This window comes from Herpailurus yagouaroundi, unplaced genomic scaffold (genome assembly GCF_014898765.1).
Source record: "Herpailurus yagouaroundi ecotype Mexico unplaced genomic scaffold, PumYag 139, whole genome shotgun sequence".
Taxonomy (NCBI): domain Eukaryota; kingdom Metazoa; phylum Chordata; class Mammalia; order Carnivora; family Felidae; genus Herpailurus; species Herpailurus yagouaroundi.
In genome coordinates, this window is record NW_024412394.1 from 19,172,649 (window position 1) to 19,192,681 (window position 20,033).

Below are 20,033 nucleotides of genomic sequence, written 5' to 3' on the forward strand. Positions count from 1 at the left end.
TGGTGTGCTGGGTCGTGAGGCTGGAAAGCAGACTCAGGACAAAATGGGGGAAGGTCCTGTAAAGCCAGTAAGTCCTTAAAACTTTCTTCTGTAGACAGGAATGTAGACTTGCTGTCAACACTACTGGCCTCCATCACTAATCTCAGCACCAACCAGAACGGCTGACTCGACTTCGAGGAAGCACAAAGAAACTCTAGGTCTGCTTCCTACCACCCTGCTTCCAGCTGAGTGAGCAGACCTGACAGCAGCAGGCTCTGCGTCACCACCCGGGAGGCCTTCCACCTGACTTGCCTCCTTAGAAACTTGGGTCTGCCCACCTACTCGCCGCAGTGAGCAGTTCTGGGGGGCCCCTGAGTGACGAACACACGACATTAACCCCCCACTTTACATGGGCTCCTATTTCCACATCTATTCTCTAACTTGTGACCCTAAATTTACCCTATTTTGAAACAGGACATTCCGTTCCCTCTTAAAGCAAGTTCCTTCCTATCCACTCCTTCCCATTTCCCCCATGGCAGTCATTTTGCTCCTGGTTATTAGCATCAGGAGATTCAGACCTTGGCTCCCCACCTCCCCTGCTCTGGCCCCTGGGAATGCATTTCTCTGCTCAGACTGGACCTCATGGTCAGCCACTCCATAAATGCTCTTGATCCTCATCTATCTCTGTGGAGCCTTAATCAACTCCAACTGGATGAACTGATGGTTTTGCTGAGACTCAGGGATGCCAAGATGACCTCCTTAAAACTCTTTTTTTTTTTTTTTTTTAATGTTAAACACTTCTTGTAAAAAAAAATTTTTTTTTACATTTATTTGCTTATTTTTGAGAGACAGAGCACAAACAGGGGATGGGCAGAGAGAGACGGAGACACAGAATCCGAAGCAGGCTCCAGGCTCTGAGCTGTCAGCACAAAGCCTGACGTGGGGCTGGAACTCACAAACCGCAAGATCATGACCTAAGCCGAAGTCGGATGCTCAACCGATTGAGCCACCCAGGCACCCCAAAACTCCTTCTAAGTCATGTCACTTTTTACATGCTGCTACCTGGATGAACCTCAAAAACATTATGCTAAATCAAAGAGGCCAGATACAAAAAGTCATTTTTTTAAGGGTTTTTTGTTTTTGTTTTGTTTTGAGAGAGAGCATGCATGACTGAGAGCACACAAGCAGAGAAGGGGCAGAGGGAGATGGAGGGAGAGAATCCCAAGCAGGCTCCATGCCAAGTGCAGTGCCCAACATGGGGCTCGATGTCACAATCGTTAAGATTTTGCCCCAAGCCAAGAGTTGGATGCTTAACTGATTGAGCCACCCACAAAAGGTTACATATTGTAGGATTCTACTTAAATATGCAGAACAGGCAAATCCAGAAAGATAAAAAGATAAGCAGTTGCTCAGAGGCTGCAGGGCGGGGACAACAGAGTGACCACTATGGGGCACAGGGTCTCCTTTGGGAGTGGATAACAATGTTCTGAAATCAGAAGTGATGGAGCATAGGAGCGCCTGGGTGGCTCAGTCGGTTAAGCTTCTGACTTTGGCTCAAGTCATGATCTCGCAGATCATGAATTTGAGCCCTGCATCAGGCTCTGTGCTGACAGCTCAGAGCCTGCAGCCTGCCTTGCATTCTGTGTCTCCCTCTCTATCTGTCCCTCCCCTGCCCCCACTCTGTCTCTCTCCTTCAAAAATAAACATTAAAAAAAAAATTAGAAAAAAAAGTGACGGAGCACAACATTGTGGTTCAACTAAACACCACTGAATTGTTCACTTTAAAATGGTTAATATTATGTGAATTTCAAAAACATTCAAATACTTAAAAAAAAAAATCATTCTTTACCTTCAAATTCATAAAGAGTGGCTCTCCTTCCTCCTACTTGCAATCTGGATCCTTTCCTGCCTCTTTCAAGAATTTATTCAACTCTCATTTTTTTTCATGTTTATTTATTTTGAAAGAGAAAGAGTGAGAGTGGGTGAGGGGCAGAGAGACAGGGAGACAGAATACCAAGCAGGCTCTGTGCTGTCAGCACAAGAGCATGATACAGGGCTTGATCCCATGAACCGAGATCATGATTTGAGCTGAAATCAACAGTTGGACGTTTAACCGAATAAGCCGAATAACCACCGAAAGGTGCCCCAACTTTCATTTCCTCTTACCTTTAAATTCCCTTTTTCTGCTGACAGATCTGTTCAAGCCTTCCCAGCCTAAAAATCCTTCCCTTAACTTTGTTTTCCCCTTAAATCTCATCTAGAAGCATCTCAACACCTCATAAAAAGCAGCCAACATCAACAGCCTCCATTTCTTCAGCTCCAATACTCCCTCTAGTTCCCTCTCCAGTGATAAGGCAGTCTACAGATAGTGAAACTTAACTGCTCTAAAATTGGTAAGATACACAAAAAGGGTTGTAAAAATGAACAGATGAGCCTGTAAGAAACTGAGGTCAGGAATGAGCCAGGCATGAGTCATTAAAAAGAAACATCCAGACATCCCTGGAGCTGCACTGCCCAATAAGAGAAGAGGGACAGGAGCCCCATGCGGCTGAATGTAAATTAATTAAGGGAAAAACTCAGTTCCTCAGTTGCCCTAGCGATATTTCAAGTGCTCAATAACTACCTGTGGCTATTTGTGACTATTACATTGGTCAGTGCAAAATATATCCCTTAGAAAATCTTGGTATATAGAAATAGTGCAGCTCAATATGCACCCGATGTAGACAACATAGAACTGGAGAAGATAAACATTTTGAAAGAATCCGCTAGAGTAAAATAAAGGAGAGGCACATGTAGCGTTTACTAGTCCCCAAACTAGAGCTCTACATGATCAGACATTACACAAAAAAGGCTAGAGAAACCTTTAACACATGAAATTATTAAGGTTAAATGGGTAAACAGAACAAGATGGAGAAGTGGGACATGATGCAGCAATTTTTTATTAAAGCAAAAGCACTGTCCAAAATCAACAGTTAACAACAAGAGCAACAAAAAGTAGTATCAAATAGGCATGAACAAAAAAAGAAACCACCTATTTTAAAAACTATTCCAAAAGACAGCCAACCTGAAAACCCAAATACTATAATGCATAAATAGCAAATAGGATAAATAAAAAAATAAAATGAACATCTACAAAGCTCTATTTATGCTATTGAGACCTTAATCTCTTTTTCTTTTTTAAGCATTATTTATTTTTGAGAGACAGAATGCAAGCAGGGGAGGGGCGGGGGGGGGGGAGGGGACAGAGGATCTGAAACAGGCTCCAGGCTCCGTGCTGACAGCAGCGAGCCTGACGTGGAGATGGAGCTCACAAACCACGAGATCAAGACCTGAGCCAAAGTCGCATGCTCACCCAGGTGCCCCAAGACTATAATCCTGGAATTTACCCCTTTCTACTTTGGATTTAAAAAAACTAATACAGTGTTTCATGAGCATCCACACAGTGACCAATACTGTTAGAGGACATGGATTTACTTTTAAATATTATCCTAAATAGGGTACCCCACACATTTATTTGATAAAATGACCAAAACGAGTCTACCTAATGATGTTCAAATATGAAGATGACATTTAAGAGATCCTGTGGCATAAATCAAGAAATTTACTCAGGCAGAGAGAAACAGGAGGTAATCGGTGCTGAAATAAGGAAAAAAAAAATGTTTTCATAGCAAAGTAGAAAAGTAGTGCTTATTTAAAAATAAAATAGGGGTGCCTGGGTGGCTCGGTTGAGCATTCGACTCTTGATTTTGGCTCAGGTCATGATCCCAGGGCCGTGGGATGAGCCCTGTGTTGGGCTCCACGCAGAGCATAGAGCCTGCTTAAGATTTTCTTTCTTTCTCTCTCTCTCCCGGCCCCCCAGCCTCTCTCTCCCACTTGTGCGCTAAAAAATTTAAAATAAAATAAATAGGATCTGATTAGAACAGAGGTTCTCAAAGTATAGCACAGATACCACTAAGGGTCTTTGGGCCCTTTTTTTGGGTTCCACAGGACCAAAACTATTTGTGTTACATTACCAAGAGATTACTTGCTTAATCTCATCTCTCTCATCATTGTAAAGTGTTTCAGAGACTGCATGATGTATGATAGCTCAAAACACTGAATGTAGAAGCAGATAAAAGAACCCAGCTTCTTTCCTTAAGCCAGATATGTAATATGTTGGCAAAAAAGTCAAAACAATGCCTGTTTGCACTAATTTTCTTGTTTTGGAAAATATATTTTTCATGAAAATATAGTTTTTTTAGGTTTTCATGTAATGGGCTCATTATTTTTAGATGTATTATTCAAATCGTTACTTAAAAACAATCTAAGAATAATTTTGGATAGAGTAAATAGTAAAATATAACCCACATAAACAACAGCTCTGACTTCTCAATACTTTTTAAAAGTGTAGGTCCTGGGGCACCTGGGTGGCTTGGTCGGTTGAGTGTCCGACTTCGGCTCAGTTCATGATCTCACGGCCCGTGAGTTCGAGCCCCACGTTGGGCTCTGTGCTGACCACTCAGAGCCTGCAGCCTGTTTCAGATTCTGTGTCTTCCTCTCTCTCTGCCCCTCCCCTGTTCAGGCTCTGTCTCTCTCTGCCTCAAAAATAAATAAACGTTGAAAAAAAAAAATTTAAAAGTGTAGGTCCTAAGACCAAAAGTTTGAGAGCTAATGTATTAAGAACTGCATACAGAGGGGCGCCTGGGTGGCGCAGTTGGTTAAGCGTCCGACTTCAGCCAGGTCACGATCTCGCGGTCCGTGAGTTCGAGCCCCACGTCGGGCTCTGGGCTGATGGCTCGGAGCCTGGAGCCTGTTTCCGATTCTGTGTCTCCCTCTCTCTCTGCCCCTCCTCCGTTCATGCTCTGTTTCTCTCTGTCCCCCAAAAATAAATAAACGTTGAAAAAAAAATTTAAAAAAAAGAATTGCATACAGAATCTTTCCTTCTCTATAAGGTTTTATTTCTAAAAAGATATTATAAATTTAGCGGCAAATATCCCAAATACACTTCAAAAAGATTTTGTCTTTATACTTTAGTAGGGGTTAAATTTAACTTAGGAGTACAAAGTTTAAGAAGTCATTATACAGTCGGTTGAGTGTCTGACTTCAGCTCAGGTCATGATCTCATGGTTCGTGGGTTCGAGCCCCACATCGGGCTCTGTGCTGACAACTCAGAGCCTGGAACCCGTTCTGTGTCTCCCTCTCTCTGCCTCTCCTCTGCTCATGCTTTGTCTCTCAATGAATAAACATTAAAAAAATTTTTTTTAAATGTAGTCATTGTGAAAGGAGGCTAACAATAATGAATAAACCTTATAATAAACAGATTTTAAAGTACTCCATGAGATAATTAAATTCTTACTGGTTCTCCACCAGCTCATCACATTATACATAATATGGTACGCTGAGACACCCAACACAAACAGGATGAGCTGATTTTCACGTTACTATGTGGACATAAAAACTCTGAAAGTTCCTTTAGTCAAAGCGTGATACTAACTTCCCTTTCAGATGAGGATACTCCTTGTGGAAACTCTTACCAAAAACTAAAATTTTAAGTCATAAATTGCGAGAGATCCAAATTTGCTGTGGCTAAATCACATCAGACAGTTCTGCAAACAGAGTATGTTCACTCATCAACCACTATATAAAAAGCTGATGTCTTTATACATTTTTATAAAAAGAGAAAATGCTAGCTTAGAAAGTCAAAAATTCATTTTCCTGACTTCGATTTGCCACAGCAAAACACCTTTTACAAAAACACTTTCCTTTTGTCTGTTGTCACCTCAGTTGTCCAATTTTCACCAGGTCCCAGGTTTCTTTGACTCATTTAGCAATTCAGTTCAAGCCAGCAAGTAGGAGGTTTTTCAAAACTTCAAAATGCCGCCTCCTCAGACAGAAAGCTTCCCCCCCACGGGCTGTGGCACGGCCACGATCTACTGGCGGCATCACTGGCTGGCCTGTGGGCTCACCTCCTTTCTTCCTCTAAATGGGGTGTCAGGTGCAGGCACGGCCCTGGTATTGTACAGGAATATAATTACCAGAAGCAAAGCAGAGTCCCAGCCGAAGGAAGAAAAAGCAGGTCAGCACAGAGAGACAGAGAATGAATATGACAGAGAAATTACATGACACTCCCTTCTCCTCTAAAATAAGAATCTGAGAGTGACATTTCACCTCTCCAAGCATGACTTCCACTGTTTGAAGCATATTTATTTGAAAAGAGCAGTGACAATGAGAGAACAAATCTTGTGTGAAGCTTAACGCTTACTTGGGAGTACATTACATACTCCCATCTGTTATGAAGACTCCATCATGCTTTTCAACTAGAGCTCAGAGCATTCACCTTCAGGTCATAGCCACAGAGCAGTCATTTGTAGGTTTCTCTCTACAAAATGTTATCTCTAGTTGCTTTCTTAGTTTGGAAAATGTTACAGAGAAAGGCCTATAAGCCAAGCAGACTGTTTCATTAGGGGAAACAAGAATTCAATTCAAGGGGGAGAAAAGCCACAGGACCTTGTTTACAGTGGAGAGTATAGCTGAACTGTTAAAGCACGCAGCACAGGATCAACATTTCCTCCTCCCTCACCTCCTTCTCAACAGGGCTGCAAACTGTGGTGCACTTGGTGCCTGCTCTTCGGATGTTTCAGGAGCTCTGTCTTACAGAGATACTGATTAATGTAAATGACAACCCACAATTTAGCATGCATAAATCTTAATCGAATCAAAGGGCAGAAAGAACAGAAAGTTTAGTTGGTCAATGAATGAGATCTCTTGTTTCAATCTTACTTCCTTTTCTGGAGAATGAAGAAGTATCTCATTGAAATCAAAGTGATTTCACGTGTGGCTTATGGAAGTCATTATTAGTCATACCTCCTATCTTTATAGGCTTAAAAAAACTTAAGTTGTATTCAGCACAGTCTTCATTGAAACATCTTTCTTCTCTCTTTTAAGCTTCGATTACATGGTGCAAATGCCACCAAGTGGAAGGACACTGATGAAACAGATAAAACAGCAACGACAGACAGGTCAGAAGGCAATGTGATACACAGAAAAAAATTTTGTAATCTCAACACATTCTACATAGTTGCCATGAGATGGTTTCTCTCCCATTTCTCAGAAATAGGCTGTAATTTCAATCATTACAACCAAGCACTTTATGAAGAAACAAGAAATTTGGAAACCATAACTTTCCAGATGTAACCACATCTAAACTAAGTGTACATATAGTTCAACAGCAAATTGATACTTATTTTTATTTGGCTTATTTAAATGTATTGGTCATTTACTTAGTATTACCTTAATTGTATTTATTAAAAAATTTCAGGGTATAAGGAATTCGAATGGCAGCAAAAATAATTTGGTAGAATACTAGGAAAAACTCCTTAATTTTAAGGAATATAATGTAACTGGATTTTTAAAAAAAGGGTTGCCAAGTCTCTATACTGGAGAAATTTCAAGAAACAGTACAGATAAAAATCACAACCAATGACGCCCATTCCTGCATCCCAATCCCAGACATCAAGGGCCAGTTTGCCTCTGATCTCTCTCCACCTACACATGTGTGGTGCTCCTGAACTTCAGAGTCAGTAAGCCAGAAACTGAATTCATTATACTTGTATAACCTTCTCTTCCGATTCCCCTATTTCTGTTACTAGCCCCAGAACCTTCCCCAGAGTCCAGCCCCCAAAGTATGCTCCATTCCTCGCCTGCCCTGGATACCGGGCCACCAGGACTTCGGGTCTGAGTCCTGTAAAGGTTCTGCAGTTTCACCCACCCACATCCCCACCCCTTCCCCCTCCAGTCTCACCCCATCACCTCTCTACCAGAACAGTTTTCTACTCGGCCCCCAGAACCTCCTCCTTGCCAATCCCTGTTACAAGTGAATCTGTCCCATTGATCTTTCTTAAAGCACAGCTCTCATTCACTAGGTAAACAAATACCGACCACTGTTTTAGTTTTCTATGGCTACTGTAACACACTGCCAAAAAGTAAGCAGCTTAAAACAACACAATTTTGGGGCACCTGGGTGGCTCAGTCGGTTAAGCATCCGACTTCAGCTCAGGTCATGATCTTGTGGTCCGTGAGTTCGAGCCCCGTGTCAGGCTCTGGGCTGATGGCTCAGAGCCTGGAGCCTGCTTCCAATTCTGTGTCTCCCTCTCTCTCTGCCCCTCCCTGACTCATGTTCTGTCTTTCTCTGTCTCTCTCTCTCTGTCTCAAAAATAAATAAATGTTAAAAAAAAACAAAAAAAAAAACAACACAATTTTTCTCTTACATTTCAGGAGATCAGAAGTCCCAAATGAGTCTCAATAGACTAAAATCAGAGGTGGCAGGAGGGCTGCACTCTTTTCTGAAGCCTCTATAGGAAAATCCTCTTCCTGTCTGCATTTCTTGGTTCCCAGTCCTTACATCCACCTTCAAAGCAAGCAACACTGGGCCAAGTCTCCCTGTGCTGCCACTGGTCTGGTTCTCTCCTGCCTCCTTCTTCCACATTTTAGGACACCTGTGATTACACTGAGCTCACCTGGATAATCCGGGCTGGTTTCCCTATTTCAGTCAGCTGATCAACAATCTTAATTCCATCTGCAACCTTAATTGTCCTTTGCCTGTAACCTAACATATTCACAGGTGCTGGGACTTAGGACGCAGCCATCTTCGGGGGGCCGCTGTTCCGCTGACCGCAACCACCCGCAAAAGCACCGAGACAAGCAAAAGTTAAACAAGATGCAGACGCTGCTGTCAAGATGACATTAAGTCCTCTGATACTAAGTGTTAACTGGCTCCCTGATGCTTAAGGAATTAAGTCTAATCCACTTAGTCTTATATTAAAGGCTTCCATGATTTCAAAATACTTCTGCAGCATTATCTTCTACTACTTCCTTGAAGTTTTCTAGAGCTGTACTCACACTGCAGAACCCAGGAGCACCAACCACAGTTGAGCTCCACACCCAGGCTCAGGTAATCTGCTCTATCCAGAGGCCCCTGTCCATTCTCCTGTGCACATTATTCTCATCTCTTAAGGCCCAGCTCCAGAGTGGCTTAGCTTCTCTTTAACTTTGCCTTCTGTGAATGCCCACAATGCCCTGTTCTGCCAAACTGGCATATCAAGCAGTGACCTAAGGGAACGAGTTCAGGCAGAGAAAGTTTCCAGGTGCTGCTCCACAGCTAGCTGGGTGACCCTGAGGAAGCTATTTAAATGCTTAACCTTGCTTTCATCATCTCTCAAGTGAAAAAGCAGACCATGGTTATTTCTAAATTCTTTCCCAGTTCTTAAACTCCATGAAACTGATAGGAGTTATATCCATCCACTTCTCTCTATCCCCAAAGCCACTGTTCTGGTAATGCCCTCCCTCCTGATGGATCATCCCTGCCTCAAGGCTTATTCTGCTCCCCACCCCCAAAAGACATCTTTCTAGGTTACTCACCTCCTCACTACCGGTTAAAAGTTTTCAGAAAAATGTCCAAACTCCTCAGTGTGGTTCCCAGGGCTCACGTGATCAGGCCTATGCTTCCTCCTCTGGTTTTCCTTACTGATTTTTTCAGTTCCTCACATGTTCCTCCCTTCCCTAGCCACCTGCCCCTCTCTCTTCAGAGCCTTTGCTAGAATATTTGGCCTATTTCCTCTTTCCATCAGACAGATTCCTGCTTCTCCAGGCAAGCTTTCCTGATCCCCCATATTAATTAGGTGTCCTTCCTGTTTGTTCTCATTCACATGAAGTCACACAGTCCCCATCACTGCAGTACTCGTATCTGTTCATCTGTCAGTATCTTCTCCTGAATCTAAATTTCACATGGGCAGGACTGTCAATCTCATCCACCACCTGTGGTACAGACTGAGCGTTATTGCCTAATTTCTGTATATAGAGTAGCAGATTTCTGGCTGCCTATGGCCAGGATCAAATGAGACTTTGCCAGCTTCACGTGGCCACATGCTGAAGTTCTGGCCAAGGAAACAAGCAAAATTATCCAGGGGCAGTTTCTGGGAACTTCTCCTAAAAGAAGGCACAATACAAATCAAAACCACACCGAGATACCACCTCACACCGGTCAGAGTTGCTAAAATTAACAACTCAAGAAACAACAGATGCTCGCAAGGATGTGGAGAAATGGGAACCCTCTTGCACTGTTGGTGGGAATGCAAACTGCTGCAGCAGCTCTGGAAAACAGTGTGGAGGTTCCTCAAAAAATTAAAAAGAGAATTACCGTATGATCCAGCAATAGCACTACTAGGAATTTATCCAAGGGATACAGGAGTGTTGATTCAAGGGCACATGTACCCCAATGTTTATAGCAGCACTTTCAACAACAGCCAAATTATGGAAAGAGCCTAATTGTCCATCAACTGACGAATGGATAAAGAAGATGTGGTTCATATATACAATGGAATACTACCTTGGCAATGAGAAAGAATGAAATCTGGCCATTTGCAGCAACATGGATGAAACTGGAGGGTATTATGCTAAGTGAAATAAGTCAGGCAGAGAAAGACAGACATCATATGTTTTCACGCATATGTGGATCTTGAGAAACTTAACAGAAGACCATGGGGGAAGGGAAGGGGAAAAAATACAGAAAGGGAGGGAGGCAAACCATAAGAGACTCTTAAATACAGAGAACAAACTGAGGGTTGATTAGAGGGGGCGGGGGGGGATGGGTGATGGGCATTGAGGAGGGCACTTGTTGGGATGAGCACTGGATGTTGTATGTTAGCGATGAATCATGGGAATCTACCCCCGAAACCAAGGGCACACTGTATGTTAGCCAACTTGACAATAAGTTATATTAAAAAATAATAATAAATAAAAGAAGGCCTGGATGACCCCTGTGTCCCTTCTTTGGTCTCTTCCTTCATCCTGCTAGTTGGAAGACAGGGATCACAACCTAGGCCTGATGCACAGTGAGCTAGAAGTGAGTCTATGGAAGGTTAAACCAGCCCTGGACTGCCTCAGCAACCTTTTATGGGAGATAATGAATTTCTATTTTATTTTAAGATTCCATTGTTGAAGCCACTATTATTTTGGAAGCTTCATCACTTACAGCCAAACCTTACTGCAAAAAAAAAAAAAAAAAAAGGGCATATCTGCAATACCAGTAATTATGTTGACTCAAGTACATACTTCACCTCTTCTCCTGAACTACAATCTCTTTGCCAGTGGGTGTATGGTCATGTGTTACTACAGGATTTATGGTCCTTAGCAGAGGGTAGCACACAAAAATCCTCAATGGGGAGTGTGAATGATCAATGAACTAATGACCATGGGGCTACTAACACAGACAGGCTCTGTCCAACTTATATGGTCTACTTCAACCTCAGATTGATGTTGTGGCCCACCAAAACAAGGTTAGAAAAGTATGTCAGTCTCCATCATTATTTTCTCATGGAATAGCCAGGTGCCTAAGACACCAGAATTTACTATTCCTTCCTTGGGTGCAGTGCCACTGGCATGGTATATCACTGTCATGCTCTACTTGAATGCTTAACAAGGTTAATATGCAAATAAGCAAAGCTCTTTAAAATAATAGCATGTGTCACCTTTGCTCCCGGGTGAGTGGATATTTAGCAATTTGTATGGTCTGAGGTTATTGCTGCTTTACTCCCACAGTTTAAGAGTGGGAGGATGGAAACATTACAGGCAGGGAAGCCCATCCTTCAGAGTCTCCTGCCCAGGTGGGCTCCTCATTCATGAATTATGTATTCTCAGGCTACCCAGGTACACTCATCTTCACACAGCCATTAGCACAGATTACTGTGCTGTACTGTACTGAATTGATCCTTGAAAGCTACATCTTTAGAGACTCATTCGTGCAAATAATTTCTAGACAGCTACCACATAGCTGATGGCATATAGGTACCAAGGACACAGAGATAAACATGCCAGACACTGAGCAAAAAGAAAACCAAAGCACTAGTTATTCTCACTTTAAGAATGAGGAAACTGAGGCACATGAAGGTTGGTATCAGAACCAAGAACATTTGATTCCATCAAAAGGATCAAAAGCTCTATGCTGTGAGGATTTGAAGAATTCATGAAAAACAGGGCTTTTTTTTTTGCCATTAAATTTACTTTGCTCTTGTGTTCGTTTTTTTGGTGGGGAGCAATCGATGAGGAGGCATCCAAATACAGCCTATGTGGAGTAGAAATGGGACATTTGTTCTATTTTTTCTTTTAAATTTTTTTGAAGTTTATTTATTTTGGGAGAGAGAGAGGAAGAGAAAGAGAATCCTGAGCCGGGCTCCACACTGCCAGCACAGAGCCCAATGTGGGGCTTGAACCCACGAACTGTGAGATCATGACCTGAGTTGAAACCAAGAGTCAGACGCTTAACCAAATGAACCACCCAGACACCCCTAGACCAGGCACATTTGGAGAAATGAAGTCTGTGGTGTGTACAGAGTGAGGAGTGCAGGCAGGAAAGTGGCAGGAAATGAAGTTGGACGAAGGATGGCCCAGAAGAGGGGGAAAATGAAATTTTTAGGATGAAGTGAAATGATCCTATTAACGTGTCAGGAGACCACTGTGGCAACAGAGTAGGAACCTGACCACAGGGAAGACCAGAAGGAGCCAGGGAGAAACTGTAGTTGTTCAGTTATCCAAAAACTCACGCGCTGCAAGGGTTGGGCCCTAGGAGGGAAAGGGGCCGTGGAGAGGGACAGAGAGGAGCCTGAATGGACAATACTTGGTGACTGACAGCTGGAGTAGAAGGAAGGACATGGCTGATGAGAGAGAAGGACTCAAACACTGCTGCCAGCTTGAAGGCTTGGGCAAACTGGTAGATGGTAGTGCTCTTCACCATGCTGGCCAACAGGACAGAGCAGTTAGTAGGACATCTAGGTGAAAACTAGCTGATGAGAGGTTCAGTCTGCAGCCCAGACGGGGATTAGAAATAAAATGGACAGTGGGTGGATACTCATGTCTATGGACAAGGAGAACACCCACCGAGATCGGTCTTCCAACGATACTTTGCAACTACTCACCTAAATCTTGAATTTGGGGAAGTCCTTTAACATATGCCAGTCCCATTTCTCAAAGATGATGAACTGAAGCATGAGGCTCTATCTCTATCAATGCTCAGTGAGAAGCACCTATCTCACAGCACGCTGCAGTCACAGCCGTCTTCCTTTGGGGTCACTAAGCCTATTCCAGACCTACCACTCCTTGCCAAGTCAACAAAAAGGAGCTGCTCTGAAGAGGAAGTGAGTGCAGTATTTAAGGGGTTCATCTGGAGAAGCTCCAACCTGCTTCACAGAGCAACCACCGTCTCCTCTACAAGCATGATTCAAGAAAATCAATGGCCAAAGCAGATCATGACCATCAAGACCTTCTGCATGCCTCTAATGGTTGCTTTAAAGACTAAGCTTAAGGCTGAGAAATGCTTCATATTCCTAAACGTCTGAGACTGCCAACTGCAAATAACTGGGAGACAAGGGGGCCTTTAAGCAACATTTTCTGCCACGAGCAACTACTTATAATTCTTATCTGATTGCAGTCTCTTAAGTGATGTGATTACTTGAATATTCAAAATAAATTATCATCTTCTTCAAGCTAATTTGTACAAATACACAAAGGCAGCATCACAGCCTCAGCTGAAATTAAAAGAGGGTGGAAAAACATAATTAACAAAGATAAGTTATGCAACCCCCAAGAGAAAAGGTCTTGAAAGATTTAAATTCAAACCTGTGTAACATACATAAGGCATGTGACATGAGAACACATTTCTTTGTTTAAACTGAATCTAAACACCCACATTTTACAAAGGTTATTGGGTAAGGAGGTGAATGGGGAGAAGCAGAGTTAAAATATTTAAAAAAAACCAGCTTGCTACAATGTGGCACTTTAAAAAGCAAACACAATCTAGTAATCATTTATTCATCTCTTCTAAAGAGTGTCTCCAAAGTCAACAGTTATCACTTGGTCACATTTCATGTTACTATGTAGGCCACTCTGGGAATTTTGTGATTCTCTTATTTGAGGAACCATGGTACTAATAATCATCATAATGTTGTCAGATCTACTGACCCAAACCCAGAAAGAAAATGAAGTTCTAAAAGAGTCTAATAATCCCAGGAGAACTAAGGATGGTGATAAACCTATCTATCTTGAGCCTGAACAGGTGGCCATTAACGGGGCCTGTGTCAGAATGACCTAGTAGATGTTTTCAAAATACACATGACTTACACCTCCGTCCAAGGGAAATCAGACAATCTGGAGACAGAGGCCCCCTAGAGGATTTGGGTGCCCTCCCCTCCCAGCCCACACCTCTCAGGTCTTATACACCTTGTAAATCAAACCCAGCTGGAACGAAGGCCAGGTAAGGAAACTGATGCTGGATGTCCTTGGCCAGTCACACTGGTTCAGCCTACTGGCAACTGGGCTTTTGATCACTGATTTTTTTTTTTCTTTTACACCAAATAATTATAGAGCTCTTCTGTGATCTATGCTTCTGATTACACCCAAGAAGAGAATGCTTCAGTGCAGAATTTTGAAAAAAAAGACTCAGAATAAACAAAAGGTTACTCTTTCAAGGACTAATCATAAGTATTATTCTTTTAGCTTTCCTTCTAAAAACTTTAGTTACTGTCAAAAGTCCTATATTGGTTATGCTGTTAACCTCTCAGAACGTAATGATGAAGAAACTCAACTTTGTTTCTTCTAGTTCTATGGGTAGAACTGCAAATGCAAAGATGACTACTTAGGGTCTAATAAGCATACAGCGTAGCAGGGTAGCTAAGGTGACTGCAGCTGGACTGCCTGGGTTCAAATCTTGGCTCTGCCAGCTACTGGCTGTGGAGCCTTGAACAAGTCACTTAACCTTTCTGTGCCTTAATTTTCTCATCTGTAAAATTGGAGTACCTACCTTGTGGGGTTTTGTGAAGCCAAAATAAATCAATGTATGTAGAGCACCTTAGAAAAGTGTCCAGTACACTTCTCCAAAGAAGACATCCAGATAGCGAACAGACACATGAAAAAATGCTCAACATCACTCATCATCAGGGAAATACAAATCAAAACCACAATGAGATACCACCTCACACCTGCCAACAGGTGTTAGAATGGCTACCCTTAACAACTCAGGCAACAACAGATGTTGGTGAGGATGCAGAGAAAGAGATCTCTTTTGCACTACTGGTGGGAATGCAAACTGGTGCAGCCACTCTGGAAAACATACGGAGGTTCTTCAAAAAATTAAAAATAGAATTTCCCTATGACCCAGCAATTGCACTACTAGGTATTTATCCAAAGGACACAGGTATGCTGTTTCGAAGGGGCACATGCACCCCAATGTTTATAGCAGCACTATCGACAATAGCCAAAGTATGGAAAGAGCCCAAATGTCCATTGACAGATGAGTGAATAAAGATGTGGTATATATGTACAATGGAGTATTACTTGACAATCAAAAAGAATGAAATCTTGCCATTTGCAACTAAGTGGATGGAATTGGAGGGTATTATGCTAAGTGAAATTAGATAAAGACAAATATCATATGACTTTACTCGTATGAGGACTTTAAGATAGAAAACATGAACACAAGGGAAGGGAAGCAAATATAAAAACAGGGAGAGAGAGAACAGAGGGTTGCTGGAGGGGTTGTGCGAGGGGAAATGGTCTAAATGGGCAAGTGGCATTAAGGAATCTACTCCTGAAATCATTGTTGCACCATATGCTAACTTGGATGTAAATTAAACAATAAATAAATTTTTAAAAAAAGAAGAAAAGTGTCGAATATATGCTATTGAGCAGCTACATTCAGTATATACAGAAGAGGTTCATTCTTTTTACAAGTTGCAAAGTATATTCCATTGGCCAGCTGTAATTTATTCTTCTGAAAGGCATTTATTGTATCTTTCAATCTTTTCTTATTATAAACAATGCTTCAATGGACATTCTGTACAATAGAGAGATCTTTTTACCATAATCATTAAATTCAGTCCCCTACTTAACTTTCATGTTTAACATTGATGGTTTGAACACCCTTCCAAAGTAGGCACCTGTATTATCACTTCCAAGTTCTACATACGAGTCTCAAAGAGAGGAAATGACTTACCCACCATAGCCTACCCAATCCTAAGTGGCAGAGTTGGAACCCCATCCAGATGTGTGGCTGCTAACCTACAAGGCATCTTCTTCAATCTGCTTCCTACAGCTTTGCTTACTTAAAAAAAACATGATAGTTTCTCTTATAAATGCACCTCAGATCCACAGTAAATATCTACAAGTTCTGAAAGAAGTAAAATTCAAATTTTCAGAGGTGCATATCAGCTCACAAATATAGCAGATGGAGGTGTCAACAACTTCTGTAAATATCAGTAATTTATTTCTTCTGCCAAAGGCCGAAGCAGAGGTACCCTGAACACTATCCCCTAAGGATGCACACCACACTGCCAAACTCCCAGAGAAGTAAATGAATATTATTGAATTTGGTATCATGAGAACTGTTCTTTGGGGAAAGAGAAATTCCTAACGATTACTCTGTGGTAGTATTTGCTATTCCAAGACAAGAGGAGAATAGATACTCTGGGGTTTAGCATTAACAGATTCAGTAGAGACCTGAATGGCCAATTCTCCAGCGTGGCTTTAATTAGGTCTTTTTAGTATGGGCTTATAAAGATTTGTTCTGAATGGGTGAAACTGTGACAATGGGGATAGGAAAGGGCAAAGGGAGAACTTCACAGAGATGGAAACTTTAACCAGAATGTGCTAGCAGGAGGGTTCTAACCAAGTATTAGGATTATAGTTAGAAATCACAGGCGTTTCAAGAAAATGGTTATTTTCCTAACTAGAGAAAACATGACTGTACCAGGACTAAAAATATTTTTTAAAAAAGAAAAGATTTCCTAAATCCCTGTCAGCAAAGACATCAAACAAAAGGTACAAAAGTCTAATTTAAGAAAGGTTACATACCACTTTACTTCAAATACAACTGGCAGGGGCTGGGGAGAAGGAAGGGTGGGAATTTAGTCTTTCTGAACATTCAGCAAGTACAAATAATTTATATCCAGGGACCATACAATTCTAAAAGGAAATACACATGAGACAAAAAAAAAAAAAAAAAAAAGTTCCCATTGAGAAAATATGCCAGCAGGAACCCAGTGGGAACCAAACAGTTTGGAAATGATAACATTTATGAGTTCAAATAGGGGTCGGGGATGTTTGTCAGGGGAAGGAGGGGTTCTATTACACAAACTCAAAATTAGGTCAGGTTATCTTCCTAAATATAATTCACTTTGCTAGGCCAGAACATGTCCAGTAGTTATGGTTAACAACTAACTTCCATCACTGATCCTGATGTTGCCTAAGACCTAAATGATTTCAACTTTCCCTCTCTATTCCTAGTCAAACAGAAACAAAGGGTTTGCTCTTGGCAAAAGTGAAAATAAAAAATTTTAGTTCTGAAAGGGACTTGGAAAGCACCTCAGTTTAATCTTTTAAAGAAAGAAACCAATACCCAGAGTTGATCTGCTCACGGTTGGTGGCAAATTAGGACAAGGAATCATGGCAGCCAGGTTCTATACAAGGATGAGGCACCCTACTTAAACTATGCCTTCCCATCTTCTCAAATTATTTCAGTTGTAATAAAGAAATATGCATATGTTTTACTACAATCCTGTATCATGAGGCAACACTGATTTTAATATCTGTCATATAAACTGAGGAAACTCAGCTGACGGATGGAGCCCAGAAGTCATGGTTCTTCTTCCTGGCTCTGCCAAGCAATCGGCTGCACAAGATTTACCAATACAGGATTTTCCTTCTCTCACCAATGACACTTGATTAAAAGTTGGGAGGCAGTCGGATAAAATGTGGAGAAGTACCTGCAGTGATTTTACGATGCCACTGATTATAAGCTGCATCTCTACCAAGATATGTTAAAATACGAAAAACTGTCTGAAAACGGATGAAACATGGAAACACATACTTGTAGACGGGCAACAAAAAGAAGTGGCCGCAAAGACGGGGAAGAAGCAACCTGTCCAGATATGTGTCTGGGCCGTTTGGATATTACACCTGATTGCAAAGCTTCCTCCTTCTCTCTTTGTAACACCATGTTTCTTCTACCACCCAGTCTTACAAGTGTTCTTTGTCTTGTTGGTCCTCAAATCCAACTGGTCTCCAGGTCTCATAGATCTTAACCTAGAAATAATCTTGTACAATTGATTAGTGCTCTCCAGTCTGTGCTCATGGCTGTAGTTCCCGGTGGGGCTTTATTGTTCTCCTAGGCTACCTCTAACAGCTTCCCAACCCCTCTCTACATTCTTAGCCTCTGTCCAGGCCAATCCATCTTACACATTCTGATAAGAGTCATATTCCTGGAGTACAGCATTCATAACACTCAGTTCAAAAGCTTCAGTGTTACTGTTACCTCAGGAGAGAGGGCGGGCTAGGGGATCAAGATGATCTGGGCTGGAATGTTTTGTGACCTTGGCCAAGTATCTAAACTTCTCTGAGCCTCCATTTCTTCACCTGTAAATGGGGAATGCTCACAGTACCAATTAATAGTAACTGAGACAGGGGCGCCTGGGTGGCTCAGTCAGTTAAACGTACAACTTTGGCTCAGGTCATGATCTCATGGTTCGTGGGTTGGAGCCCTGCATTAGGCTCTGTGCTGACAGCTTGGAGCCTGGAGCCTGCTTTCAATTCTGTGTCTCCCTCTCTCTGCCCCTCCCCTGCTCACGCTCTGTCTCTGTCTCTGTCTCTCTCAAAAATAAACATTAAAAAAAGTTGTTTAAATAAAAAAAAATGAATAAACATTAAAAAAATTTGTTTAATAAAATAAAAAGTAGTAATTGCGATAAATCCATATAAAGTGTCCACTGCAGGGTTTGACACATAAGAGCTCAATAAAAGATAGCCATTATTATTATCATCAACAACTTGCCTTTCTAACTTTTTCTTCCACTTCTGCACTGTCAACTTCAGCCAGCTGGGCTGGGCTACTTGCTTTTTGCCCAATGATTCCACATTGTTCTCCAAACTCCTCCTCTCCTAGAATGCCTGTCTTCTCTCTCCAAATCAGTAAGATTCCTCTATGAAATGTAAGGCTACATTCAAATGTTGATTCAGTTCTACTTACTTTAATCAATTCATCTCTTTAGAACTGGCATCCTTGGAGGCCTTTACAGTCCCCATAGTGGCTGACTTCCGCCATGTCCACACTGGCCCTTACTGAAGGTATGGCAGCGGCCAAACAGGTGAGGTGGGATTTAAACCGACTTCTTCAGTTCTGAGATGGGGCCCCCAGGTTATCAGATTTCCATTGTTCTAGTTACTAGTTCAAGTGACCAGGCTGAAGTTAATCACCTCAACGCCAAGGGCCCTCTTTGGAAGGTGGTGGGAAGTGAAGTTCCCATATGAGAATATGTTAACGGGGGTCCAGACTGTTGCTGGCAGTCATCTTGCAAAATCAGCCTGTGGACGTGACACCTAAAAGGACCACAGAGAAACTGATAGAAAGTTTTGCCCTCAGGACCTTTCAGGTGGTCAATTAAGCCCATCCGAGTTGGGTTTCCAGTTTCCTGTACTGAAAGCATCCTAACCAATCTTGCAGTGGTAGGCACTGATATGTCTCATGTGGATAGCTCTGCCACAGAAAGCTTACCCAGACACAGTTACACAAGTCTCCCAGAAATCTGCTTCTGAACCCTCTTCAGTCCAAGGTATAGATTCAGTATGGGAATGAAAGGATTAAAGTGTAAACTAATGCAGGAAGACCTTTGGAGTCAGAACGATGTCATTAAACTTCGTATATAAACCTCTCCCAACACACACACACACACACACACACTACACATTCAATTAACTGACAAGCCAATGGATTTGTAAAAAGTGCATTAAGTAAGGAAAAAAAGGATGGGAATAGATTTCAGGTAGATCGGAAAGATGACAAACTGTTAATCTTGGGTTGACTACCTTAGGTTTTTAAGTTACAGAGTAACAGGATTTCACAAATGGCACACAGCTGACTGAACAAATCCTGGCAGTACAAGGATAGAAGAAGGAGCAGTACGATACTGGAGACAGAGCTTTGTGAATTTGGAAAAGTCACTTGACATCTCTAGGACTCAGGTCTCAATTTTTTTTGT

The 20,033-nt window shown here is 41.9% G+C and overlaps 1 protein-coding gene across 2 annotated transcripts in view; it reads right to left on the bottom strand.

Annotated features, from left to right (window-relative positions):
• Nucleotides 1–20,033, bottom strand: part of ELOVL5 (ELOVL fatty acid elongase 5) — a 74,438-nt gene that overhangs the window by 51,297 nt on the left and 3,108 nt on the right. Inside the window, exon 2 of one of the 2 annotated variants that reach the window (XM_040473775.1) lies at nucleotides 6,823–6,943. The exons of the other annotated variant lie outside the window; for it this stretch is intronic. The gene's annotated coding sequence lies outside the window, so the exon portion shown is untranslated. The remainder of the gene's footprint in view (nucleotides 1–6,822; nucleotides 6,944–20,033) is intronic. 2 annotated transcript variants of the gene reach the window in all.